The sequence below is a fragment of the Thermobia domestica genome, chromosome 9, assembly GCF_964235325.1.
Source record: "Thermobia domestica chromosome 9, izTheDome1.hap1.1, whole genome shotgun sequence".
Lineage (NCBI taxonomy): Eukaryota > Metazoa > Arthropoda > Insecta > Zygentoma > Lepismatidae > Thermobia > Thermobia domestica.
The window spans coordinates 101,821,457-101,847,918 of record NC_137462.1 but is presented as its reverse complement, the minus strand read 5'-3'; the positions used below and the strand labels follow the sequence as shown (position 1 = coordinate 101,847,918).

The following is a 26,462-nucleotide window of genomic DNA, read 5'->3' as shown; positions in this document are numbered from 1 at the left end:
CCTGCTTCTATTAACGAAATTCTGTAAACGAAGGAAAGAAATAAAAATATCATGGATCAAAAACTGCATAGATTGTTCTATGATTAATCATTCGATTTGCTTTTGGTCAAAGTTTGAAAATTGATCTCTTGAATTTGGTTGAATTATTTTAAATAATTTTGATCCATATATATATATATATATATATATATATATATATATATATATATATATATATATATATATATATATATATATATATATATATATATATATATATATATATAAATTATCGAAAATGACTGATATTAGTATCGTATTCATAACTTTCGAGGTTGATGAGACGAACAGTGACACTTCTGATGTCGTTTAAATCCAAATTTAGCTCTTTATATTCAAAATGAAACGTATCCTCCTCGTGGGAAGAACGTGTATTCTGCTAGTAGTTTATATAAGTAGTAGGGACCGGCGTTGGCGCGAATGACTCATCCTCACTCTCTTTTATGACCGGGATTTTTGAAATTCGTTCCCTTTTACGGCTTTGGTACCTCGATTCTGATTGGCTGAGAGAGGTCACGTGACGTCATGAGTCACCCTGCGGGGAAATCCCTCATTCTCTTTTATGACCGGGATTTTTGAAATTTGTTCCCTTTTATGGCTAAGATGTGTGATTCTGATTGGTTGACAGATATCACGTGAGTTTAGACCCTGCGATATTTGAAATTCGTTCCCTTTTACGGGTAAGATGAATGTTTTGGTACCACGATGCTGATTGGCTGATAGAGGTCACGTGATCTTAGGCTCAGGGATTTTTTAAAATTCGTTCCCTTTTATGGGTAAGATGATTGGTTGATAGCGGTCACATGATCTTAGACCCTGGGATTTTGAAATTTGGGTATCCTCTTTGATGAGTACTTTGGTACTACGATACTGATTGGCTGATAGAGGTTACATGATCTTAGACCCGCTACAAGGTGAACAGAATACGTGGGAAAACCCCTCACTCATTTGTTTCATTTTATGTGTAAGATGAATGGTTTGGTATCACGATGCTGATTGGTTGATAGAGGTCACGTGATCTTAGGTTGTAGGATATTTAAAATTCGTCCCCTTTTATGGGTAAGATGAGTCCTTTGATACCTGATTCTGATTGGCCGACAGAGGTCACATGATTTAGACCCGCCACACGGTGAACAGAATACGTGGGAAAAACCCTCACTCATTTGTTTCCATTTTACGGGTAAGATGAATGTTTTGGTACCACGATGTTGATTGGATGATAGAAGTCGCATAATCTTACCCCACCCCCCCAATGCTAGAAATTCAGAGCGATATGTCGGTGATCACCCTAGACCTGGATTTTAGAATTTAGTTCCCTTTTTATGGTTATGCGTAAAGTTCCCATGAAGGGTTCAACCTCCTCCTTAAATAACCCTTTTTTGGTATCATGATATTGTACTGAAGTTTACATTAAATATTATCGTTCTCTTTGACAGATAAGATGATTACCAGCTTTCTTACCTTGATGGAGATCCTGTCCTTGAATTAGTAGCCTATGTCTCTGGAAGTAACAATGGTGAAAGAGGGGTGTCGCTTGTAGATTTCTTATAACACATTGTTGTGAGTTTAAGCGATTTTTTTAAACGCTCAGTAAGCGCTTCATTAATGGAAACAGTGTTGCCAGATTTTTTCTTACCGAAACTGCTCCGATTCTTTTCGAAACGGTTCCGCAGAGTGCAAGAAATTTTAAACTAAAATTTTTTCGAACTAAAAAAAATTTCAAAACTAAAAAATTTTAAACAAAAATTTTCAAACAAAAAATTTTCGAATTAAAAATTTTGAAACAAAAATTTCAAAAAAAAATTTCGAACTAAAAAATTTAAACAAATTTGTCGAAAAAAAAATTTAAACTAAAAACTTTCGAACCAAATTTTCAAACCAAAAAATTTTCAAACTAAAAAAATTTTAAATTTTCGAACCCCAAAAAAATTCGAACTAAAAAATTAAAAATTTTTCGAAAAAAATATTTTAAACTAAAAACTTTCGAACTAAATTTTCAAATCAACATTTTTCGAACTAAAAATTTTAAACAAAAAATTTTCGAACCAATTTTTAAAAACAAGTTTCGAACTAAAGATGTAAACCACATTTGAAAATTTTCAAATCAATTTTTTGAACTAAATTAAAAACCAAATTTTGGACACTAAAAATTCTTTAATTAATTTTTCGAACAAAATCATTTAAACCAAATCTTGGCCATGATTTGAAAATAAGTGTTCAGGGTTTCAAGAAATAATAAAACACATTTTTTTTCAACTTGTTGTATTTAACGAAAGGTATGTGCTCTTCTCATACAAGGTGATTAACATAATAAATACAGGATCTAGTTAATGAATATGTTGGACGTGTCATCATCTTCGAATCTTGTAGACGTATCCTGTAAAGAAAAAGAAGAAACAACGGATTACTTTAAGAATTTCTTTTTTCCTGAAACAATAAAAACGAGTCAATATTGATAAGAGAGAAATAAAACTTACTCGTAAATGATGGATCTGTTTAGGCTCATCTTCATCCTCGGGTACGAGATGACAGCTTTTCTACCACTGATGTTGGTTTACGAACTCTTCTGGGTACTGCATTTTTTTTTCTAGGTGTTGCTGCTTTATGGTCAAGATTTCCCCTTGGATACGAGATGACTACATTTCTTCCACTGATGGTGGTGTTGGTGGTTTATGATCTCTTCTGGGTACTGCGTTTTTTTTTCTTGGTGCTGCTGCTTTATGGTCAAGGAGTGGAAAAAAGGAAAAGGAAAAAAGAAATTACGGCCTCATTGGGTGTTTACAGTTTTTTCTTCTTCATCTTCTTTTTCCAGTTCCATCTTCTGTTTTTTAACATACCCGTACGGAACCGTATCATAGGAATTGAGTTCTTTAAATCGACGTTTTGTGTACTGGATGCTGTACATTTTTTCTTCTTTGCGTGTGACGATGGTATGGTCTTTGGTCCTGCATATCTTATGGGGGATAGTGATGGTGACTTGTCCACGGCATTGATTTGTAATCATTTCTTTTAGCGTGTTGAAATTTAATTGCTGTCCTGCATTGTAGTTTAATGTAAATCCTCTAATTTTACATATGTAGCTGGTGACGTTGGTATCTGGATTGTATATTTCTAGGCTGTAATTTTTTGGTCCTCCACTGACAAATGTCTTGATGTATGCTCGTTGGCCATAAGACTCCATCTCATCCGATAAGCATCCCAAGTACGTTGAAGGTTCAATGGTTGGCTCCCCGGGCTTTTCTGTAAATATCACAGAATCCGTGTCAAAATATAAAACACGTTCCTGCAACATTTCCAGGTACTTGTACAGTTCCAGACGTGCCTGACATGTTGTAAATGCACCTAACACGACATTGGTGTTTCGGTTTTGAACAGGCACATGTTCATTGTACTCCCAGAACGCATACAACATCGTATCATTGATGGGTACAATTTGATGGAGTTTAATGTCGGGGGAAGTGAGTTTTTCATAAAATTCTTCCGGCCGATCAATAATTGTGGTCTGGCTAAAGTTTGAACGTTGCGAAAGTTTTCCCCATAATGAGTTCACACAAAGCTTAGATAAACTTCTTCGTGCAGGATTATTTTCAATTTTGGTCGGATCCAATGCAATACCTTCACGCTCCAGGACGGTTTGTATGAATTTTGATTTGTCTTCTTCGGTGACACAGGAACTGGGCCAGCCAGACGCTTCCATTTTCGATTTCAAAAATGTATTGATATATTCCGTGAACAAGCCACCTGTTTTCGTGATGGGATCATATTGTTCAATGTCATAATCCCAAATTTCAAAAATTTCCACCGGTTGATATCCTAATTCTATTGCTTTCTGGATTTCATATGATACCCATGTTCCAGTGAGGCACAACTCCTGATCGTTGTGTGTACACGTTGCTGTAGGGTCTGGGTTCATTTCTTCGGCACACGCAGCACACAGTGGAAAGAGTAGTTTCTTGTTGCATCGGTAAGGCAGGAGACCATGATAAAGATGGCGACTTGGTAATATCGTCATTTTGATCAGACCATTGACTTTATTTATTGATGGTATATTTTCATCACCCTGTAGATAAATTCTAGGATGGCCTACAGGGTATTTAGCACACTTATTTATGTAAGGATAAAGCGAGACAATATCGAAATATTTTATTACTTCCCCTGCTTTTTCGTCGACTTGGTGGTATAATTTCACGCAATTGGTCCTTCCTCCAAAAAAACTATCTCTTGGATTTAATGGTCTGCGGTTCATGTACGGGTGATTCTTCAGATACGTCGCCATTGCAGGATTTTGTTTTAAGAACTGTTTAAATTCGCACTCCCACATTTCATGTACAATATACCCCAATTCACGCAGTCTTGCATTTTTGCGTTGCGTTCGTTCATAACGGAATTCCATGGTGTCTTCTGGATTGCCATAGATGGGCTGATTACGGCCTGTAGTAATACATACTTTACACCCGTGATAAAAGCAGCCAGCATGCTCGTAGACGTGCTCCTCTAACGTCTCAGGATCTTGGTAGTAGCCATCAACATGGAATCCCGCAATAAACACTTCTTTTTGTCGGGCCGCATGTAAGATTTGTTTTCCTTCGGTTTTTTCAATGTAGGCCAGCCATTGCATTGCAGCGATCGATTGGGTACTTCTCCATCGATAGCCATGTGCCGGTAGAATTCCAATGGTATTGGGTTTGAGGAAATTCCGGCGGAATACTAAATTGGAAGCACTTGCAATCGTGATCGTCTCCAAGAAGGGATTCACTTTGGTTTCTGCTTCAAATGACGTCATAAACGAAACGCATGCTTGTCGCAGTACATTGACATCTTGAATACAATAATTGATAATTTCCTTCTGGAAATCAAACGTGTCATTACGATGATCGTTGTACCACTGCATGAACTTGTTCCTGTCTTCGACGGCCATTTCATTTACACCATAATACTTCGTTTCTGGAAGTGGTCCAATATACGATTGATTCTCCTTGGTGTTGAAGAAATGCGGGAAGTATCCTTTGGTTGCGGGTAAATTGAACGCTTTTGACAATTTACTTAATGCCATAGGCAGGAAGTTCAACGAGTCAATGAACGTTAGATTATTCAAGGTTAAACTCAGTATCTTGGTTCCATTTAATATGACGTCGGGTCTCCATTGACATTGTTCGACCATAGCCTTTAGAATAAAATGTCCATCGTAGCCCTTTGAGTTGTGAGCAAGACAGAAAATCCTATTTATATTGGGACGACGTTCCCGCAAGTATTGAAGAAAATCATAAACTGGATCGTCCCCCTGGAAAATATGCTGGCGCTGACCACACGTACTGCAAGACTGCTCGATATTATCGTTTTCAACACATGCATAACATACTTGTTGTGCAACCAATAAATTCGGAACGTGTACATACATATTATCATCAATATTCTTGTCTTGCATAGATTCTATATCGTAAAAAATCAATAAGGCTTTCTTTGCGTGCATGAGTGATGGAACACCGGGTTTCAAGCATTGTCGATCAGGAAGCATAAAACATTGATGTGATCCCGGAGCAATCTTCTTACATACATTGCAAAAGATCTCATTACAATCATGAATGCGTTGTCCACTTCGTACAAAAGAATATACTCTGTAGCATCTAGTACATTGCTTCACCATTTTGCATATAGGTGCCCCTTGATGATATACAATATTACGATGATTGTTAAAACATTCTTCGCCGTAAAATTGACGATTGCAGTCGTTGCACAGCACTAGCGTTTGATTCTTGTCGCATAGTGGTCTCTGTAAACATTTGGAGCATGTTACAGGACAATTTTTCACATGTTCATTACGTTTACTATACTTTTTATGGCACGCCTCACAGTAGAACTTGGTTGCAAAACAAGCAGTTAAAGATTGGATGATGTCAAAATGGCCAGCCAAACAAATCAAATTTATGGGAGTGCGATTTTCGTCGTTGGGCCCCTCGTACATGATATCATGACCTGTGAAACTGGTATACACTGTAATTTTATATTCGTTGAGGTATAATTGGAATTGTCGTATTTCATTTACACTGGCACCATGATCCAAATTGACTCCTGCATTTGCACATAACGCATTCACTTCATCGTCCACAACATATTTCGATTGGCGTTGATATTGCCAATATCGTTGCATATCTACATTCTTGTATGCCTTCAGGCCAATAGCAATAACAAGGGCGTACGCTAGACACCTTGAGTCTTGATTTTTTACACGTACAATCCCTCGCTTGCTACGTAACAATTCTTCATTTTGAAGTACTCCTTGCCGCAAACCGCCGCCGTAGCCACGTGGAATATCTACACGATGGAAATGAACTGTGAATGGTTCGTGCAGGAGAAATGCATTGTTACTTTGTAAAACTCTTTCAAAGGAGGCCCACATCGTTTCCAGTGTTAGGTTTCGTGCTTGGCGAAAACTCACCCAAAATGGCTTATTCGTGTTGCGTGGTGATATTACTGATAAACCAACCATCGCCTCATCGTCGACATTGGCTAACAAATGGTCTAGCATTGCTTGGAAACTGTTATGTACATACTGTATGATATCGGTTCCTACGGGCGGTGCGTTGAATTGAACTTCGAGCATTCTGCCCTCAATGTTAAATCGTCTATAATGACGAGTGATTTCATTGCGAACAGTAAAACCCGATTCGGCCATGGTTAAAAATGAAAACAAACAGGTACAATTGCGATAAATGTGTAAGGGAAAAAGGAATTGAGCAGCGTGAATTTACTACAAAAGAAAAGAAGAAAGAAAAATCTTAATCACCTGATAAACAGGAAATCATAACATTCATGATAAATAATTAACTAAGTAATTCATGTAAAGGTCCTGAGTTTGATTCCTGTCGGTGACGTTCAGAATCTCATTATGAAAGCACACGTACTAGAAATCAAAGTTTTTTTTAAATAATTATGTTACTGAAATGAGTGTTTTATTGCTGTCAAACTCGAGACCATTACATCAGCATTTAACTGACCTATCATTCTATAGTGATAAAAAGAATGCATGAAATGAATGAATGTTTCATCAGTGCTGAGATGTGACAAAGTACGCGTAAGCATTTTTTTTCCACTCACAACGACCTTTAAATGATGCGTTTGCAAGTTGAAGAGATTCATCAAGCATTAACGATACACATACGTAATTGTCAAAACAAAAATCTGTATAGCGTATTTTTTTATTATTATTATTGTGACTAAGCGGTTAGCGTACATGGTTCGGACGTGGAAGGCCCTGGTTCAATCCTCGGTGGGTTTGCTTTCCACGTCGGGGGCATGTCAAGCCTTTTCTGTAATTTAATATTCTCACGCGTTATCATACATTCTTTTCAAAACTAAGCTAAATGGTTGACGTACACACCTCATAATACATAAACGTACATAAATCGTCTATAATGACAAGTGATTTCATTACAAACAGTAAAACCCGATTCGGCCATGGTTAAAAATGAAAACAAACAAACAGGTACAATTACGGTAAACAAATACGTAATGGGAAAAAAGGAATTGTGCAGCGTGAATTTACTACAAAAGAAAAGAAGAAAGAAAAATCTTAATCACCTGATAAACAGGAAATCATAACATTCATGATAAATTCTTAACTAAGTAATTCATGTAAAGGTCCTGAGTTTGATTCCCTGGCGGTGACGTTCAGAATCTCATTATGAAAGCACGTGTACTAGAAATCAAAGTTTTTTAAATAATTATGTTACTGAAATGAGTGTTTTATTGTCGTCAAACTCGAGACCATTACATCAGCATGTAACTGACCTACCATTCTATAGTGATAAAAAGAATGCATGAATGAATGAATGTTTCAACAGTACTGAGATGTGATAAAGCACACGTAAGCATTTTTTCTACTCACAACGACCTTTAAATGATGCGTTTGCAAGTTGAAGAGATTCACCGAACATTAACGTAACACATACGTAATTGTCAAACAAAATCTGTATAGCGTAAATCTTTTAACCAAATATTCATGCACTCTTTTTTATTTAAGCGGTTAGCGTACATGCTTCGGATGTGGAAGGCCCTGGTTCAATCCTCGGTGAGGTTTGCTTTCACACATCGGATCGCTGTCAACCCTTTTCTGAAATTTAATATTCTCACGCGTTATCATACATTCTTTTCAAAACTAAGTTAAATGATTGACGTACACACCTCTGGCCTTGGTTCAATCCCGGGTGATTGCTCGAATATCACGTTAAGCTGAAGGGGACGCTAATGCTTTCAAAGGGAATCGAACCATATTATTCTCAGGCATAGTTTCTGAAATTTTGTAATGCATTCTTTTCAAACTAAGCGCACACATCTTTGACCATGGTTCAATTCCCGACGGGAGTTTACATTCAACATTAAGCTGAAGGGACGCTAAACCATATCATTTATCGTGCTTACTTCTAATGTGTGGAGGTTCCTGATTCGTACTCCCACTTTCCCATTCCACTAATTCCTTCATAGCCTAAATATTTCGTACTAAAAGTAAAACACTGTATTCGTGATCCGCCCACAAATATAAAATAAAAATGATTTTGGAATCTTGTGTGAAAAAATAAAATCTCACTGAACTTACCTCAAATTCAATGAACAAAAAGTCGGTGCAGTAAAGCTTCTTAAATGAAGACAGTTTTAAAAAACAGACCTTCTCACTTGATAGTTGAGAGCGGTGTAGGATTTGAAAAATGAAATTTAGATTTTTATTTAGGTCGCTGCGAAAACGATGTCACCGTCAACCAATCAGAAACGAGGAAATTTATAAAATGACATCACAACGAACCAATCAAAACGCTCGCTGCTTTTGTCATGAATCACGAACCAAAACGATGTGTAACAATCGATCGTGACGTCATTCACGTTTCTCAATAGTTACAACATCTAGTATCGCAATTCCGATGCCAATTCCCTTCTGCCAGGATCATGTCACTACTTGTCGTAACTGTGACGACATTTCATTTTCCTCATATTCCATACGAGAATGTCAATGTTTGCTTTTTTCATGAATCATGCTGACACGTTCGTAGTAAAACAAAAGTAATGCGATCCGCTGACGTTTGCATTTTCAATCATATGTACTTCTATGTCTACACACAAAGAAGTCTATCAGCATTTTATTTTAATCCATGAACGGAAGCGTTACACTGTCAGATTTATTTTCTTAAAGTATATGTGTATCCTTTTCAAGAACCATGGTTCGAAACCCACCAAGCACGATTAAAACCGAATTCATTCATAGCTAAACGGTTAGCATACACATCTTTGGTTTGAAAGACCTGAGTTCGATTCCTGGAGAAACATTTCTTAGGATTTTTCTAAAACTTGGTTTAAATTTCTAGTTCGAAAATTTAAAAAGTTTAGTTCGATAAAAAGTTTGATTTGAAAATTTTTAGATGTGATTTACATCTTTAGTTCGAAACTTTTGTTTTAAAAAATGTTTTAGTTCGACAAAATTTTGTTTCAATTTTTTTTAGTTCGAAATTTTTTTTGGGTTCGAAAATTTTTTGTTTGAAACTCTTTTGTTTCAAAATTTTTAGTTCGAAAATTTTTTGTTTGAAAATTTTTGTTTAAAATTTTTTAGTTTTGAAATTTTTTTTAGTTCGAAAAAATTTTAGTTTAAAATTTCTTGCACTCTGCGGAACCGTTTCGAAAAGAATCGGAGCAGTTTCGGTAAGAAAAAATCTGGCAACACTGTTTCCATTAATGAAGCGCTTACTGAGCGTTTAAAAAAAATCGCTTAAACTCACAACAATGTGTTATAAGAAATCTACAAGCGACACCCCTCTTTCACCATTGTTACTTCCAGAGACATAGGCTACTAATTCAAGGACAGGATCTCCATCAAGGTAAGAAAGCTGGTAATCATCTTATCTGTCAAAGAGAACGATAATATTTAATGTAAACTTCAGTACAATATCATGATACCAAAAAAGGGTTATTTAAGGAGGAGGTTGAACCCTTCATGGGAACTTTACGCATAACCATAAAAAGGGAACTAAATTCTAAAATCCAGGTCTAGGGTGATCACCGACATATCGCTCTGAATTTCTAGCATTGGGGGGTGGGGTAAGATCATGTGACTTCTATCATCCAATCAACATCGTGGTACCAAAACATTCATCTTACCCGTAAAATGGAAACAAATGAGTGAGGGGTTTTCCCACGTATTCTGTTCACCGTGTGGCGGGTCTAAATCATGTGACCTCTGTCGGCCAATCAGAATCAGGTATCAAAGGACTCATCTTACCCATAAAAGGGGACGAATTTTAAATATCCTACAACCTAAGATCACGTGACCTCTATCAACCAATCAGCATCGTGATACCAAACCATTCATCTTACACATAAAATGAAACAAATGAGTGAGGGGTTTTCCCACGTATTCTGTTCACCTTGTAGCGGGTCTAAGATCATGTAACCTCTATCAGCCAATCAGTATCGTAGTACCAAAGTACTCATCAAAGAGGATACCCAAATTTCAAAATCCCAGGGTCTAAGATCATGTGACCGCTATCAACCAATCATCTTACCCATAAAAGGGAACGAATTTTAAAAAATCCCTGAGCCTAAGATCACGTGACCTCTATCAGCCAATCAGCATCGTGGTACCAAAACATTCATCTTACCCGTAAAAGGGAACGAATTTCAAATATCGCAGGGTCTAAACTCACGTGATATCTGTCAACCAATCAGAATCACACATCTTAGCCATAAAAGGGAACAAATTTCAAAAATCCCGGTCATAAAAGAGAATGAGGGATTTCCCCGCAGGGTGACTCATGACGTCACGTGACCTCTCTCAGCCAATCAGAATCGAGGTACCAAAGCCGTAAAAGGGAACGAATTTCAAAAATCCCGGTCATAAAAGAGAGTGAGGATGAGTCATTCGCGCCAACGCCGGTCCCTACTACTATATAGCATTTTTTTATTTTTAGGAGTGTCTAATGAAGCCAATATTTTCAGTTAGTTGTCGAAGCTGGTTAATATTTTTTCAAAAAATAAACGTTGCTTTCTTCAGTGATTTGTATTTCTAGTTTAAGTTATAATTTCTGTCTAATAGCTATAATAATAAAGACGTAATTATTTCTTGGATCTAAGAAACAATTAGGGGCCGCGGTAGTTCACTGATAGGGTGCTCACTTGTGATAAGCGGGTGTCTTCGTTCAATCTCTGCTCGCGCTAAGTGAGCTTGTGGTGGACAAACATGATATGCTTTAGTTCTCTCGGGGTTCTCATTCCCTCTCACTTTCTTCATTCCATCATTATTGTCCATCTTATTATTATCAAGATCTCCCTTGCCTCGAAGCATAATCGTGAAACCTTAAACTAAAAAATTATATATTTATTGAATTTAATATTTACTTTCATTATGATGGCAATTTTATATTTAGGTCTATCGCGACATATCAAGAAAAAAAGTTCATGTCAATAGGAAACTAAGTCTTTAGAAGAATGTTCCGGACTAACAAGGTACATTCGCGAAGTGTCCCCTCGGGATTCGTCTAAAATTGATTTAAATGCAAAGTTTTCCGCGGCCCAAAGTGTATTGTACTAATTTTAGCGGCCCATACCGGTAATTTGCATATTTATGAGCCTTCATATATCCGGAATTCATACACTACTATTACACTTGGTCACAAAATTGTTTTTAGTTTCTTTAGATGAAACTGAAAGATAGCAACCAGGGCCTAGAGTTGAACGGCATTCACCAGGCTATGGCATATGCTGATGATGTAAATTTAATAGGGGATGATAGGAGAACAGTAGAAATAAATGCAGAGATATTATTAAACGCTTGCAGGGACATGGGTTTAGAAGTAAATGCAGAGAAAACTAAATACATGGAAGTGTGTCGGGACCGTAATACGGCAAATTGTGGAGGCGTTAAAATATTAAATAATACTTTTGATAAAGTGGATACTTTCAAATATTTAGGATCAATATTAACAGACGAAAATCATATTCACGAAGAAGTTAAATGTCGACTAAAAGCAGGGAATTCGTGTTACTATTCGGTTCAAAATCTCTTGTCGTCGCGAATTCTGTCGAGGAATTTGAAGCTTAAAATATATAAAACGATAATCATGCCTGTTGTTCTGTATGGTTGCGAAACATGGTCGCTTACTCTGAGGGAAGAACATAGACTGAAAGTATTTGAGAACAGGATCCTGAGAAGAATATTCGGACCCAAGAGGAACGAGAGGAACGAGAATGGGGAATGGCGGAAGCTTCATAACGAGGAACTACATAGTTTATACGGTTTACCCAACATTGTTAGGGTCGTCAAGTCTAGGAGGCTTAGGTGGGCAGGTCATGTAGCTAGAATGGAAGAAAGTAGAAACGCTTTCAAAGTCTTGACTGGTAGACCCATAGGAAAACGACCATTAGGAAGACCTAGGCGCAGATGGGAGGACAATATTACGATGGATCTCGCAGAGATTGGAATACAAAGTAGAAACTGGATCCAATTAGCTAAGGATAGAAGTCAGTGGAGAGCTTTTGTGAACGCGGCACTGAACCTCCGGGTTCCATAGGCCATAGAGTTAGTTAGTTAGTTAGTTAGAAACTGAACATGAATGTGGGCATATGCAAAACAAATTGGATCAAGTACTGCTTCTTTGACACGTGCTGCCATCTTAGATCCGCCATATTGGATTCAACTTTCGGTTTTTCAATGGGAATAGGTGCATGTGATACATCAAATACATATAAAATTTCCTCGGAAATTCATTGGTGTAGTGCGTTTTACAGTAGCTTGTACCATTTGCAAGATATTGCATGTTAAATGTGAGGCACTTCACAAACTCGACCATTAAAAGTTGTGCAGAGCCCCGTATGTATATGTGATTTTTACGTGATTTATTGTTGACGAAATGTTTTCTGAACGTACGTACATACAGACACACAGACGTAAATAGGATATGGTAGTTGTTTCTCAAAATCTGGTCGTATCTAGATGTACATTAGGCATTTTGTTTGTGATACAGTACTTCCTTGTTATAGTATAACATGCAAGTAATAACAATCACTGACAGAAATGTTGTAAGATTATGACACCAATGTTGTAGAGAGTTTGCTTAAACCTACAGTACTTTTCCAGTTAGAAATTGTTTACATTTGTCAACATCCAAAACGTAAGCGTAACTGATATTACTCTGCAATGTCTATTCGCGAACTGTCTACACGGATTTAACATGTAATATGTCGCAAATGGTACAAGATACAGTAAAACCCACTACACCAATGAATTTTCGAGAAAATTTTATATTAATTTGATGTGTCACAATCACCTATTCCCATTTGAAAAACCGAAAGTTGAATCCAATATGGCGAATTCAAGATGACGTCCGGTGTGGATAACACATGTCAGAGAAGCAGTATTTGATCCAATTTTTTTTGCATATGCCCACATTCACGTTCAGTTACATCTAAAGAAACTAAAAGCAATTTTGTGAGCGAGCGTTATAGTAGTGTATGATTGAATTCCGGGTATATGAAGACTCATAAATATGCAAATTACCCATATGGGCCGCTAAAATTAGTACAATACATATTGAGCCATGGAGAACTTCGCATTTAAATCAGTTTTACATGAATCCCGAGGGGAAACTTTGCGAATGTACCTTGTCAGAGATTTAAAGCTTTGATTATATCAAGACTAGTTTTGGCTAGCTGGGCACTTCGCCTCCAGACCCCCAAATTTGCTCGGTCTACGTCCTTGTACTTCTCATATTCCTTATATGTCTCATATCTTAAGGAATTTCGAGATATGGCCATATTATAACAATTGTAACTCCAACCATTTCTCTTCCCGAAATTTTCCTCTCTTCTAGGGTAAACATCAAAAAACAATGAAACATGTGTCTAATTATTTTAAATAAGAAGTTCTAATGTCAAATTTCATGTCCCTAACCTTAAGAGATTTCGAGATATGGACATATAATAATTATGATTCTCACCCCCTTTTATTGCCTTCTAGGTCAAATATCGGGAGACGGTGAAACAGGTAGGCCTATCTAATTATTTCAAAGGTAAAGTCCATATACCAAATTTTATGTATCTATATTCGGATACATAGATATCCATAGATATCGATATTTTAAGATAATAACTACCTCTCTTTTTCCCCCGTCGAATTACCAAAAATCGTTCCTTAGTGGAACCTTACATCACAAATCGTATGTCCTCTCCAAATTTCAAATTTCTAGCTTCAGCGATTTGGTCTGAGCGTTGAGCAATCAGTCATAATCAGTCACGGCTTGTTCTTTTATAGACAGAGATCATTTATTAGAGACGTCTTGTTTTAGATGATAGTATAAAGGTAACAAAGAAAGTTCTATCGCTTTTCATGGAGGTCTGTGTTCCATTGGCCCTCACATCGTGCGTTGAATGCGAATGGAGATAAAGCAAAGGTCAGTTGTTGGTGTGGATATATCCAACATACTCCTGGTTGTGGCAGTTCAGTTACACCGTGAACTTGCGTAAGGACAGAGTGGACATGCCACATAGCGTCATAAGGGCATGTACTCTGTAAGACTTCAAATGGGGGTCAAATGCTTCTGCAGTGAGGGGAAGGAAGATATGCCAGGCCTTTAATGTGGGTGTCGTGACAACGTGGACAGTGCAGCGGTGGTTTAACAAGTTTAAGGACTGTGGCGAAACACTCGAAAGACCAACACATGTGCCGTGCAAAATGAAGATCTTTAGGCATCGGCAGCACCTCCATCAACTTGGGAAGCACTATAAGCTGGATCGATGGGTCCCACATGGTTTGACCTCGAGCCAAAAGGCAACGCTAGCAAACACCTGTGTTTCTTTGGTGTCTCGTCTGAGGAAGGCGCCATTTCTGGACAGAGTGTTGACTCTGCAGCCAGCACTTCTGAATTGCAAAGGAGGCTGTTACAGGATAACGCTAAGCCCCACGTGGCTAGGATGACCCGGGACCAGGCACGTAGCCAGGATTTCGTAAAGGAGAGATCCGTGACATGAAATACTGTGGTCATCACATCAGAGACTCGATCATTCTAAACTATTTTACTGGCAAGCTATACTGGTTCGTTTAGTCAGGTTTTCGTAAGGGGGGGTGACATGAAATGCTGTGGTTTACCACTCCAGGAGCTCGATCAATCTAAACTATTTACTGACAACATATATTAGTTTGTTAAGACAATAAAATAAGGATAGTTTAGTAAGTATTTTAATAACAAAATATGAAAAAATTTCGAGTAAAAGAATATAAAAAGGTATTGAAAAAGATTTTACAATATCTACGTTCCTTCCTCTGTTCACTCAAATATAACAATTTTCCTTTAATTATGACCTTATCTATTATAAAAAGTGCATATCCACTATTATAAAAAGATCCAATAATGTAAAATGTTTTATAATAACTATACTCCTTTCACTATTGAATCAAATGGTAACAGAACTTTCTTTCCACATAACATTTTTTATTTTCATTATTTCGTCAACTACTGTCTGTTCCAAATGACAGGTTAAAGGAGCAGTTGAAAACTGTTTCTGAAATAACATGTTTGTTGCTGCAGAGAAACGATGACGAAAAATTATGATAAAAAATGTCCACACTGAGAACGGCACTGTACTTTCAAAGGCTTTTGAGGGCAATTTTAGAAGCTATTTAACTTTATTTTAACTTCTTAATTATCGACATTTTTTTCTTCTCTAGATCATTTCTTTTTAGTCATCCGTGTTTCACTTCTTAGAGCTTAATATTCTAACTTCTAGAACATAATTAAACTTATGTTTTTCAATATATCTGTCAGAGCGTACTTCTACATTTCCGTTATACTGTAGCTGTGCAATGATTTAACAATAATCTTCCAGACACAACCTTGAATACCATTTGATAGAAATAATCAGTATCGGATTTAGAAAAATATTTGGGAGGGTTTTTTCTGAATAATGTTTGTTTTTTTATATAAAAAATCCCTAACTTTTATTTAAGACGAGCTTAAATTTATGAGTACAGGCATAACAAATATTTCGTTTCGTTTGTATATTCAGCTATAATCTTCCAGATACAACCTTGAAGACCATTTTATACTGATAACACTAGTCAACAAGATTTTGGCACAGAAATGAAAATACCTGATCCCAATACAAATTTTCACGTGGAATTCGAATCTGAGATCAGTTTTTCTCCATCCCCTCAGTTTCCCTGTGACAGGGATTTTCGGGAAATTTCCCTCAAATTTCCTTTTTTTAAACAATTTTTGTACCTGTAGCTCCGGTACCCTTAGGTATACAAACACACAAATTGTATTCTATGTTAGCTTGATTTATACTTAGCAAGCTCTCTAAGTTTCATAAGAATCGCATTATTCTTCCTAGAGAAATAAACATATTTATATAAAAATGTTATGTGTACTGTTCATTTTACCATATTCATTAGTGCAGATAAAATCACATATAACTTCCACGAAAATTACAATATAAGCACGGTTTATACTTTATTGGACTTCCAATAAAACATATTTTCAGTGATGTGTACACCATGTCGCCATTTTTGTAGGAGGGAATTTCTAGAGGGATTTTGTTGGACATTCCCTCCAAAAAGTAGTTTATAAGATTTTTTTTGTCTCAACTTGCTATTTGTATAGTTTTATACCTACTTAATAAATAATATTAATTTCATGAGAATCGCATTATTCTGTCGAGAGATATAAACTATTGTGCCTATTTAGGCCTATAGGTAATAAAGAATATACTATGCAAGACTTTTACCAAACACAAAAACCTACCGTTGACTTATTATTGTCGGCACTTAGATAGATACTCAAATACAAGCACAAATACACGCCTGCTTTCTGTGGAAAATAAGTCGCTTTTTAATATTTTGATCTGGCCTGTAAAAGATTTTGATCTGGCTGGGTAAATAATGAGTGCTTTCTGTGGAAAATAGGTCGCTTTTTAATATTTTGATCTGGCAACAATGCATAAAAAAATGATGACTTAGGTAGCCTGATGACTGTTAGTAGCGTTGAGTGACGGTCCAAGCTGGACGTGTTTTAGATGTGTACGCGTGTAAGTTGAAGGGTTAGTGGATTGTGAAGTTCGAATGAATTGTGTTGTGTGTTGATGCAGTGAGTTAGGTTACGTTTGTGCTGCTTCATGATTGATGGAGTGTAGATTCGTGTGTGTATGTGTGTGTGATACCTTACAGGATACAAGATGCCGAGGAAGTGTGTAAATCACTCGGACAATTTCTGTTATGTATATGGGGAGCTGACATTTAAATCGCAACGTCGATGTTTTACTCCACTTGTGAGGAAGTGTTATCATATTAGTTATATTTTGGTTGCTGTGTAGGAGACCAAGATAAGAATTGGGCTCCTCACTACACTTATTGCACTCAGACACTTTTTCAAAATGTCTGAGAAGTACCATTCATTTGCAAGTGAAACTTATTTGAGTGGCCACTATTCTTTCCAAAGAGTGTCCAACTTATAATACAGGTGACCAACTTACGCAATTCTAATAACAAACGACAAACATTTCACTCTAAAACTAATAATAAATACTTACATTAACAGATGTGGCATTTGCATAATCAGATGTTAAACTGTGCAGATTTTCAAATTTAAAATTATTGTGATGAGAAGTTTTGTGTCCGCCATCATAGCGGTCAGACATAGGAACTCCTAACACAAAGGTATACCTAAGATCTAAGATACTTGTAGCTTACATGAATAATGTCCGATGCACCTATTTATATATCTGATAATTGTTTTGGAGAACAGAGAACTATTGTGACGATTTAATTGCTACTTAAAAATTATACTGTGTCATTTTAATTACTTTAAAATAAGACAAAGAACCTACAGATATGTGTTTAAATTTGAGCATTAATATTTGTGTAACCGCATGTTTAGTCATCTAATAACCCAATTGCATGGTTTGGCATATATATATAGCTTAGTTACTAGTGATGCTATACGTTGTAGAAGTTAGCGATTCCCAACCTTCAGACGCTTTTCTCTCATTCATTTCAACCTCAAACTACATGAGTAAGTATCTAATCTTGAACAAAATACACATTATATTTATAAAAACTCCACTTCACTTCACTTAGGAACTAATATGTGCGCTATCCAAAAATATATGTTTCAGAATCCTGCGGTACTTCTGCAACAATTTTTATAGAGGTAGTTGGTGTGTACTTCAAATCATATGCCCATTGCCAAATTGCCTCTAAAAATTATCGAAGTGCCGCAGGATTCTCAAACATGGATATTTGGATAAGACACATACTAGTTCCTAAGTGAAGTCTTGATGCAACTACGGTAGGTCTCATGGTATGAACCTTTAAAGTTCAATTTTTCATGTTTTCGGCATCCTGTAACTCCGAAAGGAAGCATTTGTGCACTGAGGTTGGTTTATACTTTTTGTCTTATCTTGGTGTCAGGAATCACCTCCCAAACATTGTCGGTGTTGTTTTGAAACATCCTATATATATCGTGGGAGATAATTTTTAAACCGAGGAGGGAGCAGGAAATATGTTCGTTCTACCGTATATTTAGGTCTAAATTCATCGTTTATTTTAATTGTTTTTAATTCCAAATAGTGAGTACAGTGGGAAAGCCTCAAAGAAGATATACATAATATTCTATCAAAATCGACTATTTTTTTTAACGAAAGTTATCGTGACCTTTTTTTAAAAGTCAGGAGGTGGGATTATTCATTAACCCTTTATTCTTGAGTGATTATTGCTCTATCCAGAGAGATGATTCGAAAGCCTCAAAGAAAATATACACCTTATTGCATCAAAATGAATACTTTTTACAGATATTGTCATAGAACTTTTTTTTTTTTTTTTTTTTTTTTAGGAGAGGTAAATTCGTTATTTCTTTTCTAGCAGATTTTAATCCCAAGCTACCTGGATCATAGGAACACCATAAAGGAAACATACAGTATACTATGTTTTTAAAAAAAAAAAATCAAAATCGAATAACTTTTACGTAGTTTATCTTGCAAAATTGTTTTGTATGCGTATGTTCAAACTTGCAATATGAGATGGATTTGACTCTCTTTCACCAACTTATTCATGGATGACAACCTCAAACAAAGTCTTACTTCGAAGAATTGAACAAAGATGCATACCGAATTTCACTAAAATCAGATAAATTTTACGAGAGTTATCGTGAAACAGACACATGAACAGATGAACAGTGGACAAAGACAAATGCCAAGCTCGAGTCAAATGATAGAAGTTCGCTACGCTCGTTTCAACTATAATTACCATCATTTTATCCATGAGTGCAGGACAAAAATAATATTTAACGGTGTTTCTTGGGGTCTGTCTATTTCGATTATCACTTCCACGAAGTGCCATATCCTTCCATTGGGAACAATTTGCAAACATTTGTCCAACCTTTTTTGCTAGTAGGGCTCACACGAACACTATAGTGATGATTTCAGAGAATAGCCTTGTGGGAGAAATCCCTGACGGTAGTAATGGGCACTATCGAACACTTCCCTATCGAATAGTTATTCCATAGTGATGTTGAACTATCGATCATATTTATTCAAAGGTAGTGTTCCTATATACGTGCTTTCCTACCACTGGCGCAAACCCCGGGGTGAAGAGAAGGACATGTCCCCTCCAATCTTGGAACTGGGGCGAACTGTCCCCCAATAATCCGATTTGAAATGTGTTCTTTTGGGGGGGGAGAAATGTGATGATTTGTGTCCGACTGCCTCAAAGGAAAGTGAGATAAAATTGATGTCCCTTGCTCTATAATATACAACAGATTCACGTCAGAAATCAAATTCATCTACCGTAATATGAGTCTTATCTCACTCCCCCCCCCCGCATAAGCCTTAAATCTACCCCCTCAAAATGTTGAAGATAACACTGCTCCTCTCATCCTCCACGTCATTGTTTTTTAAATTCATAAATATGGAATGGGGCGATTACGAAAATCGTGTAGCAGTAATTGCACTACACAAGGTCGGGAAGACACCAGGTGAGATTTTCAACCTCCTGAAACCTCTACAAATCAGCAAGAGATTAGTGTATCGCGCCATACAGCGATACACCGAGACTGGAATGGCAGATGACCGCGCAAGGAGTGGAAGACCACAAACGGTACGAACTCCGCAGGTCCAGAAAGCAGTCGCAGCAAGAATTCGAAGAAATCCTGTTCGAACATAAAGTGTGATGGCTGCTGAGATGAACATCAGCAGAAATTCAATGTCTCGTGTGCTCAAGAGTGACCTACATCTACGAGCGTATAAGAGGCGGACTGGTCATTTTTTGACCCAAACATTAATGTCGCAGAGAGTCCTTAATTCAAAGAGACTGTTGCGGCATTACGCCAACAATCTGCACAGAAAGATTCTGTTCACTAACGAAAAGGTGTTCACAATTGAGCAAGTCTACAACACCTAAAGTGACCATGTGTATGCCACGTCATCTACTGTAGCTGCTGAGGTAGCTCCAAGGGTACAGAGGTCACATCATCCTGCCTCAGTGATGGTTTGGTGGGGAGTGAGCTACTCAAGCAAATCCAGCTGCATTTTTGCGAACAAGGTGTTAAAACATCTGCCAAAGTGTACCAGGACATAGTGCTAACACCTATAGTGAAACCACTGTCTCCTACCATGTTCCTTGGAGAAAGGTGGACCTTCCAGCAGGATTCCGCTCCAGGCCACAAAACAAAAACAACGCAGGACTGGCTGGCACGGAACGTCCCCGACTTCATTTCTACCGCTGATTGGCCTTCTAGCAGCCCGGATCTTAACTGCCATAAACTGCATCCATCTGTCGACAGTCTGAAACAATTCCTGACCCGAGCAGTGAACAATTTTCCCATGGACGTGGTGCGTAATGCCATTGACCAGTGGCCGGACAGACTTCGTGCCTGCATCAAGGCCAAGGGGGAACATTTCGAACAATGATTGGTGCGTCAAGTGTACAACATATCAATGTAAAGCACGACCAAAATAAATTGCCTTAGTGTTAATACTCTCTGTGTTATTCACATTCAAACTTGTGACAGTATTTATGATATAACTAGGTCAAACACACATACATGCATCTTCCGCTTTATACACAGATGGCAGCACTTTGCCATTCCGGATGCCTACAACGCCATTCCAAACTTTGTTACAGTATTTATGATATAACTATAATATAACAAAACTATACATTGTTTTAAGCGATGTTCAAAATATTTATGAATTTAAAAAACAATGATGTGGAGGATGAGAGGAGCAGAGTTATCTTCAACATTTTGAGGCGGTACATTTAAGGCTTATGCGAGGGGGTGAGATAGACTCATATTACGGTAGATGAATTTGATTTCTGACATGATTCTGTTGTATATTATAGAGCAAGGGACATCAATTTTATCTCACTTTCCTTTGAGGTAGTTGGACACAAATCATCACATTTCTCCCCGCCCCCAAAAAAACACATTTCAAATCGGATTATTGGGGGACAGTTCGCCCCAGTTCCAAGATTGGAGGGGACATGTCCCTCTCATCACCCCGGGGTTTGCGCCAGTGGTACGGAAGCACGTATATACACCTAGGAACACTACCTTTGAATAAATATGATCGATAGTTCAACATCACTATGGAATAACTATTCGATAGGGAAGTGTTTGATAGTGCCCATTACTACCGTCAGGGATTTCTCCCACAAGGCTATTCTCTGAAATCATCACTATATAGTGTTCGTGTGAGCCCTACTAGCAAAAAAGATTGGACAAATGTTTGCAAATTCTTCCCAATGGAAGGAAATGGCACTTCGTGGAAGTGATAATCGAAATAGACAGACCCCACGAAACACCGTTAAATACCAACTACCTCTATAAAAATTGTTGCAGAAGTACCGCAGGATTCTGAAACATATATTTTTGGATAGCGCACATATTAGTTCCTGAGTGAAGTGAAGTGGAGTTTTTATAAATATAATGTGTATTTTGTTCAAGACTAGATACTTACTCATGTAGTTTGAGGTTGAAATGAATGAGAGAAAAGCGTCTGAAGGTTGGGAATCGCTAACTTCTACAACGTATAGCATCACTAGTAACTAAGCTATATATATGCCAAACCATGCAATTGGGTTATTAGATGACTAAACATGCGGTTACACAAATATTAATGCTCAAATTTAAACACATATCTGTAGGTTCTTTGTCTTATTTTAAAGTAATTAAAATGACACAGTATAATTTTTAAGTAGCAATTAAATCGTCACAATAGTTCTCTGTTCTCCAAAACAATTATCAGATATATAAATAGGTGCATCGGACATTATTCATGTAAGCTACAAGTATCTTAGATCTTAGGTATACCTTTGTGTTAGGAGTTCCTATGTCTGACCGCTATGATGGCGGACACAAAACTTCTCATCACAATAATTTTAAATTTGAAAATCTGCACAGTTTAACATCTGATTATGCAAATGCCACATCTGTTAATGTAAGTATTTATTATTAGTTTTAGAGTGAAATGTTTGTCGTTTGTTATTAGAATTGCGTAAGTTGGTCACCTGTATTATAAGTTGGACACTCTTTGGAAAGAATAGTGGCCACTCAAATAAGTTTCATTTGCAAATGAATGGTACTTCTCAGACATTTTGAAAAAAGTCATCATTAGGTAAGGTTTTTTTTTTTTTTTTTTTTGAACTTATGCATGTCAAAATGCCTTAATCGATTTTCTTTTGATTTTGCTTAATGCTACAGAAATATTCGTACTCAACCGAGGATGATTAATTTATCAATAATACATTTCCATTAGTAAGAAATCATCTGTAGCTATATGTTCCCGATTTTGACAAGTTTGAAGAAAGAATTTTTTAACAGTTATAAAGAAAAAGTGAAATGCATAAAATGCGAAGATCTTGTAAAAAAATCATAAAGAAATGTAATGTAAATCATAAATCATTTAAAATATATCCACAAACAAAGAATTGAAATTGAGCATCCATTATCGACAACATGTTTAAAAGGTTATTAATTACAACATTTTACAAATACAGTAAAACCTGTCTTCAACGGACCCTTTATTAAACGGAAAACTGTCTTAAACGGAAATATTTCACGGTCCCATGAATTTTGGAGAACAACACGTGTAAAAAGTCCCTTCATTAAGCGGAAACTGTGTTACGCGGACAACGGAAAGAAAAATAAACATTTAACGGAAAATTCTGAGTTCCGGACTACAGCGTTTAGAAGATGTTTAGACATTTTGTGAGACATATATATTACACTGTCTGCGATAAAATGTTCGTTCTTTTGTTAAATATTTCTGGACAGTGTTGACCTTCCCCAAACACTACTCATATTCACCCCCACAAATTGTCCTTAATCCCCGCAACTTAATCAAGAATCATACGGAATGTCGGAAAGAAGAAAACGAGATAAAGGAAGAAGAGGAATACGATACCGAGTTCGAAGAAGAGTGTAGAATAAATACATATCAAGATCTCAGAAGTTTAAAATAACTGCAAAAATTTGCCTTACGGAAAATGATTCTGATTCACTTAGTATAATTTCTCAGGCTAAAGTGTATGTGGAAAGTCAAGCAGCCAAGCAGCAATGTACACAGAAAACCCTGCTTGGCTATTCGAAAAATAAAGAAAACGTCCATAGTATATTTTGTATTCATTTTAATTTTTTGTGTATTTATTCGTAGAAGAAAGAAGTACTGTAATCGAACAATGCACGTACAGCAATATATTTTCTCAGTATGCTCCTTTATAAACATGTATTTTTTTTTTAAAAAAAAAAAAAAAAGGTCTACCTCCGCTAAGCGGAAACCTGACTTTAACGGAAATTTTTGCAAGTCCCGCTCGATTCCGCTAAAGACAGGTTTCATTGTATTATCTTAACACGCACAGAAGTAAGGATAGTTTACTTTATGATGCATATTAGCATAAAATTGACTAACTTGGAGTTTAAAATTGGTTTTGGGTATTGAGGCTATATGTAACGCGAACCTACAGCTTAGCGTGGGTTCTGAAAAACATATGATTTCAGCAGGAATCGCAATCGGATCTTCCGCGCTGGAGTGAAGTATGTTAACCGAATAACCACGAGTGATCCCTATTTATAAATAATAAATACAAAACAAATATATAGTGTATGTGGTAACATGTTCGCAAGAATCAATTCAAGTCAATATATTTTTCTTTAATCATGTAACCCTCTGTAGTCTATTAGAAGTTTAGGATTATCTGAAGGTAACAAAGAATACGTGGATTAGAACTGGATAGCACACCTTGAGAAGATAGACACAAACATTTTTGATTTTGTGATGAATACAGTACTCAATATTTAAGTGGCTTTAATATAACTACTCTCAAGTGTACTCTGACAGAACGCATTTTAAAATACGTATTATAAAATACGTAATATATTTCTCTAAAGTAATATATTTTAATACACTTCTCATTTATTATATTCAGAATATTATAATTTACCAGAAAATTTAGTCTTTATTATATATCCACGTGTAACTAAAATTCCTTGCAAATATATGCATTATAATATACGTGACAGAAGTGGATTTTACACTGTGATAAAATTTACATCATATGATTTTGCATCATAGATAGAAAATGTCTATAGAAAATATAGAAAGCACTATAATAAATTATTCGGTTTTATGGAAAGACAACGGAACATTGAATAACTTCCTACAGTATTGTCATGGGCGTCGTTAGCGGGGTGTCGGGGGGAAGCCTCCTTCTCAGATTTTAATCAAATATATTTAAAGAAACTATACTACTTTGTATATGTAACTTTTGTCGGAAAAAGGATGTTGACTTTGATTCATCTGACCCTCCCAGATTTAAAAAGCTGACGACGCCAGTCTGTAAATGCTCCCGATTGTTTTACTAATCTATTCGCATGTGATTAGCATGAAACCGCATGGGAGGTAACAGAAGTTCACAAAATATGTTAAGCTTTTAAGGAAATTGTTAACACTTACAGTGATCGTAGTGGAATGATATGATCACAGTAGTAAATTAAAATACCAAATAGCATACCAGCTGTAAAAAAATTAAGACTAACATTTATTATATTGAAGTATACTTAAGGTAAAAGATACCAGTAGAAACTTATTTTGAACTCAAATACTGAACACTGTTACAAATACGTTCATTCTAAAGAAACAAAAACATATTTAAAACTACGTAATTATAGACTCCTGATAAAACTTCTGCAAAATCTCAGTAAATAAATACATTTCTATCAATACATGTACACACAAAGTACAAACCGCTCATGTCTCTTCTAGAAAAGACTGGGGCTACCATTATCTACTAGGATACAAAATGAAATTAGTCTTATGCTGAATTCACGAATGGTATTCTTAATATGTATAAGTTTATGTAGTAAAGGAAGATGTTATAGTCGATTTAAGAAAGTAATTAAGCACGAATACAATAATATTGTCAGTTATGGTCTCGAAGTTTTGTACAATGTACAGGTAGAAATGTTTTCACTATATTCCTGAAATGTGAATATTATCTAATAATATTAATGGTGTTTAATGCAACAAGGAATAGCTTACCAAGACTGATAAAAATGTAAGGAAAAACAGAATGAACCATACGAAACTCTTCATGTCGCCGAAGGTTTGAAGTCCTCTGAACACAAAATAGAGCTCGTCAGATATCGTTGTGAGTATATAAAGATGACACAATAAATCTCTACTTTCTTGTTTGATATATCATAATTTAATTGCTATGTTTAAATTTTGAAGCTATAAAAAATATTCGCTTCATATACTGTAGTGCAGCATTCGTTAGCATTAATTATAATATTGCTCAGCCATATGTTCACTTGTCACACTTTTTCTACATGTGTATTACATTATTTCAGTATGAGGATGGGTGACCGCGAACAATGGTTATCATCATATTGACTCATATCATAAAGTAAATATTAATAGATCTATCAGTTAATGGACAGACAATGAATTTTAACTCTCTCTCTTCAAAACAATAATAATTAAAACGCACACTATCAAAAATTATTAAACTTCACGCTGATGTTGCCTCCAACAGCAACCATAAAATAATATTTTAAATATAATCTTAAAAAAATAATAATGCGAAGAAATTATATATGATGTCCATGGTTTCTCTTTTGACGTTTTTTATTTTGTCTTTGGAAACTACAATACATTGCAATAAGAAAATTCAATTATGACAATAATAAAATAATAACATGGTGGTATGAGTTTCGACACCATAGCCTCATTAAAATTAAGTTTGGCATTAAAGATAAACTCTGTGCCTCTCTGATATTTATTGATGGTTATGGTAAGATTAATATTTAATTATAATAATAATCTCCTCTTGTATATGTAACATCTACCTATGTATGTGTGTATGTTTTCTTATATAGTCACGTGTATTTTGTTTGTAG

The 26,462-nt window shown here is 36.1% G+C and overlaps 1 long non-coding RNA gene across 2 annotated transcripts in view; it reads right to left on the bottom strand.

Moving 5' to 3' along the window:
- The window catches only part of LOC145694056 (uncharacterized), a 57,953-nt gene extending 32,219 nt beyond the window's left edge, over window positions 1-25,734 (bottom strand). For both annotated transcript variants that reach the window (XR_014132900.1, XR_014132899.1), the window contains exon 1: window positions 25,603-25,734. This is a non-coding gene — a long non-coding RNA (uncharacterized LOC145694056). The remainder of the gene's footprint in view (window positions 1-25,602) is intronic.
- Between the last annotated feature and the right edge of the window lie 728 nt (window positions 25,735-26,462).